Source organism: Ixodes scapularis, unplaced genomic scaffold (assembly GCF_016920785.2).
Source record: "Ixodes scapularis isolate PalLabHiFi unplaced genomic scaffold, ASM1692078v2 ptg001200l_1__unscaffolded, whole genome shotgun sequence".
Classification (NCBI taxonomy): domain Eukaryota; kingdom Metazoa; phylum Arthropoda; class Arachnida; order Ixodida; family Ixodidae; genus Ixodes; species Ixodes scapularis.
Genome location: NW_024610116.1, coordinates 1,376,054 through 1,382,839, shown reverse-complemented (window position 1 = coordinate 1,382,839; position 6,786 = coordinate 1,376,054). Strand labels below are relative to the sequence as shown.

General features: G+C 43.1%; 1 long non-coding RNA gene across 3 annotated transcripts; it reads right to left on the bottom strand.

Moving 5' to 3' along the window:
- Positions 1-984: 984 nt before the first annotated feature.
- Positions 985-6,290, bottom strand: LOC121834461. 3 transcript variants are annotated; one of them, XR_006077233.1, is made up of 6 exons: positions 6,049-6,290; positions 5,830-5,933; positions 3,730-3,845; positions 1,749-1,899; positions 1,553-1,653; positions 985-1,017 (listed from the first exon to the last, which is right to left on the bottom strand). It is a non-coding gene; the product is annotated as an uncharacterized LOC121834461 (long non-coding RNA). The 3 variants fall into 3 exon arrangements; XR_006077231.1 differs by having other exon boundaries at positions 1,003-1,017; positions 3,730-3,827; XR_006077232.1 differs by lacking the exon at positions 3,730-3,845 and having other exon boundaries at positions 1,003-1,017.
- Positions 6,291-6,786: the final 496 nt, after the last annotated feature.

Here is a 6,786-nt window from a genome sequence, read left to right as displayed (position 1 = left end):
AGTATCTTCTGTGCAGTGCAAAATGGTTCCCCAGAAAACGTACCACTAACGCAATCTGGTTGATGCAGCTGGACATTCAGGACCATTGTAGGATGTTCAGCCTGATCCTGTGGATGTACCATGTACATACCTCAGAAATATTACCTTTCCTGGTATAGGGACCAGCCCTATGCCAGGAGGGCAAGGAAGTGCCTAAGCAGCCTTCATTTTATGCTAGCATATAGCGTGTAAACTGTCCTACAGAAAAATTTAAACGGATAAGAGTCCAATTCTTTACAAAACAAGAGCTCAGAGGGCAGATTTGCTGTATGGCCCGTGCATGCTCTCAATGTATACCCAAATGGCGCATTACAGATGTATAATGTAGCAATCAGGCCAGCAGCAGACATTCTTTATATTGAAGTTTTTTTTTCACCATCAAGCTCAGAAGCTTTATCACAGGATCAATGCAGACGACACTACTGATGCTGACTCGTTTTAGTGAGGTGGACCTCGCCACATGCGAGAGAACTGAAATACTGGACACAAACATTGTCATAAGCTATGACGAACGGCCCTGAGGAATTGACTACTGAAGTCTAAGGCTTCAGTAGTCATATGCTCTAGTGACTAGGACACCAGAATTCCATGAGAGCTGTAGTACCGACTGCATGGCAAAAGATGCCGCTGCAGTCTTGCAGCGTAACTTTGAACGTGAGTAGCGCACTAAATTCCTGCCCAGCCTGTCAGGCATGCACATCCGTTCTGTAGAAAAAGTTGCAGTGCCAAACAAATCGCCATTAACTCTTTATTGTTACTGTTAGACAGACGAGCAGTGCTTGATGCTTTTAAAATAAAGTATAATTTTTGAACAATGCTGCATAGACAGCATGAGGTTTTCAAAATAAGGTATACTTACTGAACAATGCAGGATACTTTGCTTAAAAAAAATGTCTGATAAACATAATAAAAAGCTCAGCGCATTCAAGGCCCACTTAAGGCAGTTCACATCTCTCTCTCCTGTGGTGCAGAATGTTCCTGAAAAGCAACGAAAAAATGTTACGTTAAAGATATGTGAGCAGTGGTTTACCATTCTTTGAAACAAAACTAATAAAACAGTGAAGTTCAAAGTGAAGTGAATATGCAAGAATTGGAACTGATGTAAATAAATCACAAGTATTTTATGCCTTGTTTTTAAAGCACATTCATGCTGGATGTGTGTACTGTATTGCCAACATTTGTTTGTTAGATTTACATCAAATATCAGTGTTCTTAAAATTCGTTGTCTATGCATTCTTTTTAATCCATAATAAGGTACTATTACATAATGAAATTTTTCCTCTTATAGAAACACTCCAAACAAATTTTTTTTTTATTTAAAATTATTCAATACTGTTTACACCTGTAGTATTTGCTCTCAAATTAAACCAAAAAAGGTGTCACTGGCTTTAATATTTAAAGCATTCAAATACTCTCATATAGAAATTATGCTTTGAAGAAATTGCACACCATACTTACTGTTCAAGAAAAGTTTGATTTTTGTGCTAACATCAGCTTAATAAGACCAGCTTACCATTTGAGATGACTCATGTCAGGCAGGTGCGTGGCGAAGTTAATCCGTGACCATGGTTTCTACCTTGAAGTCTTCACATTTATGGCAGCTCTGCACTGCATCTGATAAAAGAAAGCAACAGAAGTATGACACCAACAATTCCATAAATCTGGTTCCATGTGAAGCGATCTGCACTACTGTTCCAGAGATTACTTACTTATGATGCACTCAGCAAGGTGAAGATTCCTGAATGTCAACTTTCTCTTGCGTCCTTCCCACAAAAATTTTCGCCCCAACTGGTCAGTCAGCAACCGCTTCGTGATCTGTCTCGTACAGGAAGCATAACCAGATCCGCAGACTTTGCTGAGCTGTCGAACATAAAAAAACATCCACATAGCAACCGTTTAGTGCAATCATAACTATTGATTGGATGTTTCTGTTCATTTTTAGTCAACCTTCGCAGGTGTTTATCGGCATCCATTTCTTCATTAAATGTGCTGCAAAAATATTCCAAAAGCCGGGAATCATAATGATAAAAAAAACTGCACCGACTTTACTCAACAAGATTAACAATTTAATCAAACGTTTCGTCTCCCATGTGGGAAACATCGTCGGTGAAACCTTGAAGCAGGAATGAGCGAAAGAAACTTCAACGGTCCTATTTAAGCAAGTCCGCATACACATTGAGGAGGGGGCCGCAGCTGGAGTTACAAGCTGATGAGTCATTTCGGATGAACCATGATTCTACGAACCTGCTTGGACCCCACCTTTGTTCAAGCAGCCAGAGTGGACGCATTCTCAAAGTCGAAACTGTGTCCCGTATTCCAACAATGGTCTACGAGTTCCGTCTTCGCTCTTGTCGCATGCGTGGCCTTTGCCATGTCCCTTTTGTGATGTGACTTTCATTTAGCTTTAAACAGCATTGAATCATCAATCCAATTCACACATGAAGTTGAACAGAACGGTGCAAAGCCTTTTCTGTATGTTAATGTGTTCCGAAATAGTACCGGTCGCTTATATACAACAGTGTACCGCAAAGCTGTGATACAGGCAACCTCTTAAGCTTTAACTCGCATCATTCTGTCGAACATAAAAGGGCTGTCGTAAAAAACCTACTACACCGGTCCGAACGCATTTCTTCTAATCCTCAATTGCGCGCTTCTGAGAAAAAAGTAAAATTTGGGGGATTTACGTGCTAAACCAACGACGGGCATCTGGCACGCCCCAGCGGAGGACTGAGGATTAATTTAGACTACCTGGGGATCTTTTGACGTGCAACGGAAAGCTCGGTTACACGGCGCCTGCTCCGCAATAAGCCTCCACCACATGGGGATCCGTAGGCCAGCGCTCTCGCCTCGGAGCCACCGAGGCGGCTTGCGCGCTTCTGAGGATGCTGTTATTGTTGACCTGCTGATGAAGCGGAATTATCCGAAACGTTTTATTGATAACACGCACAAACAGATGGGACAAAGAAGTCAGGATAATGGACAACTTAGGACAGGGCAAGCAACAATACCCTATTTGAGAGGTGCTTTTGAGTCCATTCGCAGGGCCCTCGCCCCTTTGAATATCCGCACAGCTTTCAAACCCCACCATAAACTATGTGACTTCATTTTTAAACCTAAAGATTACACCCCCCCAGAGTCCCAGTGCGGTGTTGTGTATAAAGTGAACTGTCTAGACTGTGACACATCCTACATTGGGGAGACAGGCTGGAAGCGCTGCACTCGCCTAAACAAACACAGCGAAGACGGAACTCGTAGACCATTGTTGGAATACGGGTCACAGTTTCGACTTTGAGAATGCGTCCACTCTGGCGTGTGAACAAAGGTGGGGTCCACGAAGGTTGGTGGAATCATGGTTCATCTGAAGTGACTCATCAGCTTGCAACTCCAACCGCGGCCCCCTCCCCCGATGTTTATGCGGACTTGCTTAAATAAGATTGTTGAAGTTTTTTCGCTCATTCCTGCTTGAAGGTTTCACTGATGATGTTCCCCGCATGGGAGACGAAACGCTTGATTAAATTGTTAATCTTGTTGAGTAAAGTCGGCAGTTTTTTATCATTAAATTTGCTACTAATATTTATACCTGCTCTTATTGAGGCACTTCCGACATTTAAACTGAGGTATTTTGACGTCTTTATCTCAATATGGCGATTGGATTAAAGATTATACCACTGGGCACGGGCTTGGGCTTACCCGAAAGCCCAGGCCTGGGATGGGCTCGGACTTTTGACTGTGGGCCCGGGCCGGGCTTGGGCCAGCACGTTGATTGGCCTGGTTCGGGCTCGGGCCAGCTGTAATTGACCATGATGCTGACAGAGGCCATCGTAGAAATCGGCGTCTCGGTTATCTCAGCAACATCAACTCCAGAACCACTAGACTAGTACCCATGAACGTAGGCCCACCTTAAGACAGTGGACGGCAGCGTCGTTAATCATGAGGTGAGCTTCAGGTTAATCCCAGTGGCGTGATGTTTTTGCTTGTGGTGATAAATAGCGGCAAACCAAAAATAAACGGACATTGAAGCGCTCTGTCAGGAATTAAAAATGGGGGACTCAAAAACATTAACGCTAAACAATCTCAACCTAATTGATCATGAGAAACACTTATCTCTCTCGAATAATAGCTGGGAAGCGCTAACATAGCGGCAATGATGTAGTGGGGAAGCTTACAGGCCTAGTAAACAATTATACACATACTGTGGAATGCCTGGCACATATTCAGGTATGAATACATGCTCAGATCTACAAAATATTTTAGGAGAAGATACAAACTGCAAATTAGTAGTCTTTCTTAGAAAACACATTGACGTATCTTAATCACAGTGCTAAAACCCATAAAAACACTTGATTACAATTATTTTAATAAAAAAAGTTCTGAATATGTACATGACACCAGCAGTCATAACTTTGATTTAGTTCATCGCAAGCTATATTTCTCTGGCAGCAAACGAAGACAAACCTTTTAACTGTGCAGTGAACCAGAATTAATACAATACGACGAAGTTTCCGTATACCACTTTAAATTAACCACAAACAATGCTTTTCAGATCAGTATGTTTTGCTATAAAAGACTTATTATAAAGCCATAGTCCTTACAGTATATTATAAAGCTTTTAGTCTTGCTACATCCAGTTGTGGCTTTGCTTAGCCTTTGTGCGGTTTGAAGGTCTGCCGGTTACAATTCGCCAAGGAGGCCATCTGTGGCGGAGATAATTACCAAACCTTACCGGCTGAACATTGATTCCCTCTTCTATTTGAGAATTTTCGTGTGTGAAGTCTTGTTGAGCCACATGCCATTGCCAATGCACACATAGAAGACATAAATTTCAGTTCATCTTCGAAGCAGCACTATGTACAGGAAATTTACCAGCGCAATGTTCGTGACTCCAGCGAAATCGACGCCGCGTAGCGGCAGCGCCGAGAAGCTCAGGAGAGGAGGTTGTCCCGACTCTGTCGTCTGCTATCGCTGCTTGGTTCTCGTAGGCAGCATAGAAACGAACATTGTTTCCAGTAATTATTTTAATGATTCCACCGGGTCCTTCCTACGCACTGAGTAGACGAACGTTTCTAGGGACGAAAAATCGCTTTGCATTCAAATGTAACACCGATTTTACGCTGCAGTGCAGGAATTTGTGATGGTCCGCATGCTGAACAACAAAAACGACCTTCTTTCGTCCGAATTTTGCCTGAGCAGCGCGCCATCTATAGTTCGCTGGAGTCGCGAATAACCTGGACTGGGATTGAAAACAGGGGTCCTATTTGTCAACGGCATGCCTCAAAATTAATTTTGTTGATGAAAAAAAAAATGGTAGCAATATTTACGCGGCAAAACGCAATTTGAGTTTGGCACAAAACCGAACCGGTGTAACTAGCAGGTATCCTTCTTACCTCATTACTGTCAGAGTTAACGATTTGAATGATTCGACGTGATCCCTCACCCTCCTCCTCTTCTTCATCTCCTCTCTCTCCCCCAACAAACTAACTAACAAACAAACGAACACGCACGCACGCACGCACGCACGCACGCACGCACGCACACATACCTCTTCTCCAAATAGACACAGACTGCGCCACGCCTTGACAGATATAATTCATTCTAACCTTAAGCCTATCAGCACGGAAAAAATTTTAAAACACGTAACCTTTACCTAGTTTCTGGGCATATGAAAACAAACACACGGCACCCCTATCAATGAAATTCCTTGTACTTGTGGCGGCATAACTAAAGAAAATCTAAAATTTAAAATACGTCTTATGAATTGCTTCGCAAGCGCGAAAATGAAATTACAATTACCTGTCTCATACAAGCTTCCTCCAGCCCTCCCGGGCAGTCACTCATCTCGTCGGAGGTACTAGCACCCGCTTACTGTCACTGGGTTTCCGCGTCACTCTGCGATCCTGAAACAACCGGCGCCGAGAGTTACTCCCACATATTGTGCTTAAAGCTGCAATTTTTAACTTAAAGGAGATGCTCATTAGACTGGGCACAACGCGTGTGGAGACTAGAACTTACCAAACAACTTTAGGATCCGCGCCTTGAAGAAGTCCGATTCCGTTTCGTCACAAGGCTTGACGGGCAGAAATTTGAGATGATATGTGGCTCATGGTCGTCCTCAAGACGTACGCTTGCATAATCGTTCGTAAAATTCCGGTGGCTCAACTGGTCTCGACTCTGCAACGTGCTTCAAGCGGTTAGACTTCCCGCGAACGTTGCTTCGGCAGCTTCGGTTCTTCTTCCACGCTTCCTTGTCCTCCGGCCGGACCGTTCGGTTTATCACGTCGGACCACTTCCTGACGCAGGGGATGTATCACGTGACTACAATACTTCGTATTTTAACTCTTGTTTTTGTTTGCTGAAGTAAACGAATACTTAAAAAATTTACTTATTGACCTTAATTTAGCAAAAAATTTGCATAAATTGCACTTTGAAAACTTATTTTGGCCGGCCGGCCGCGTATCACTCCGCGAGCGCCGCAGACGGGACCAAGACGATCGTTCTCCGTGTCGTCTGCTTCCCGGACTTGGAAACTTGTTTTAATACATAGCTCGCGTCATAAAACATCGCGATTATACTGCACCCAGTGGCAACACATAATGTTCAATGGTCAAAGGGGCCTTGCAGTTCGTTCAATTTTAGTGTAGGCTGTGTATTTCGCAAAACACAAAGCCCGCAAGTGTGACTGATGCACTTAAGAAAATAATAAACGTTTCTAAAAATTATGGTATTACTTAATTGTCAAATGTAAATACT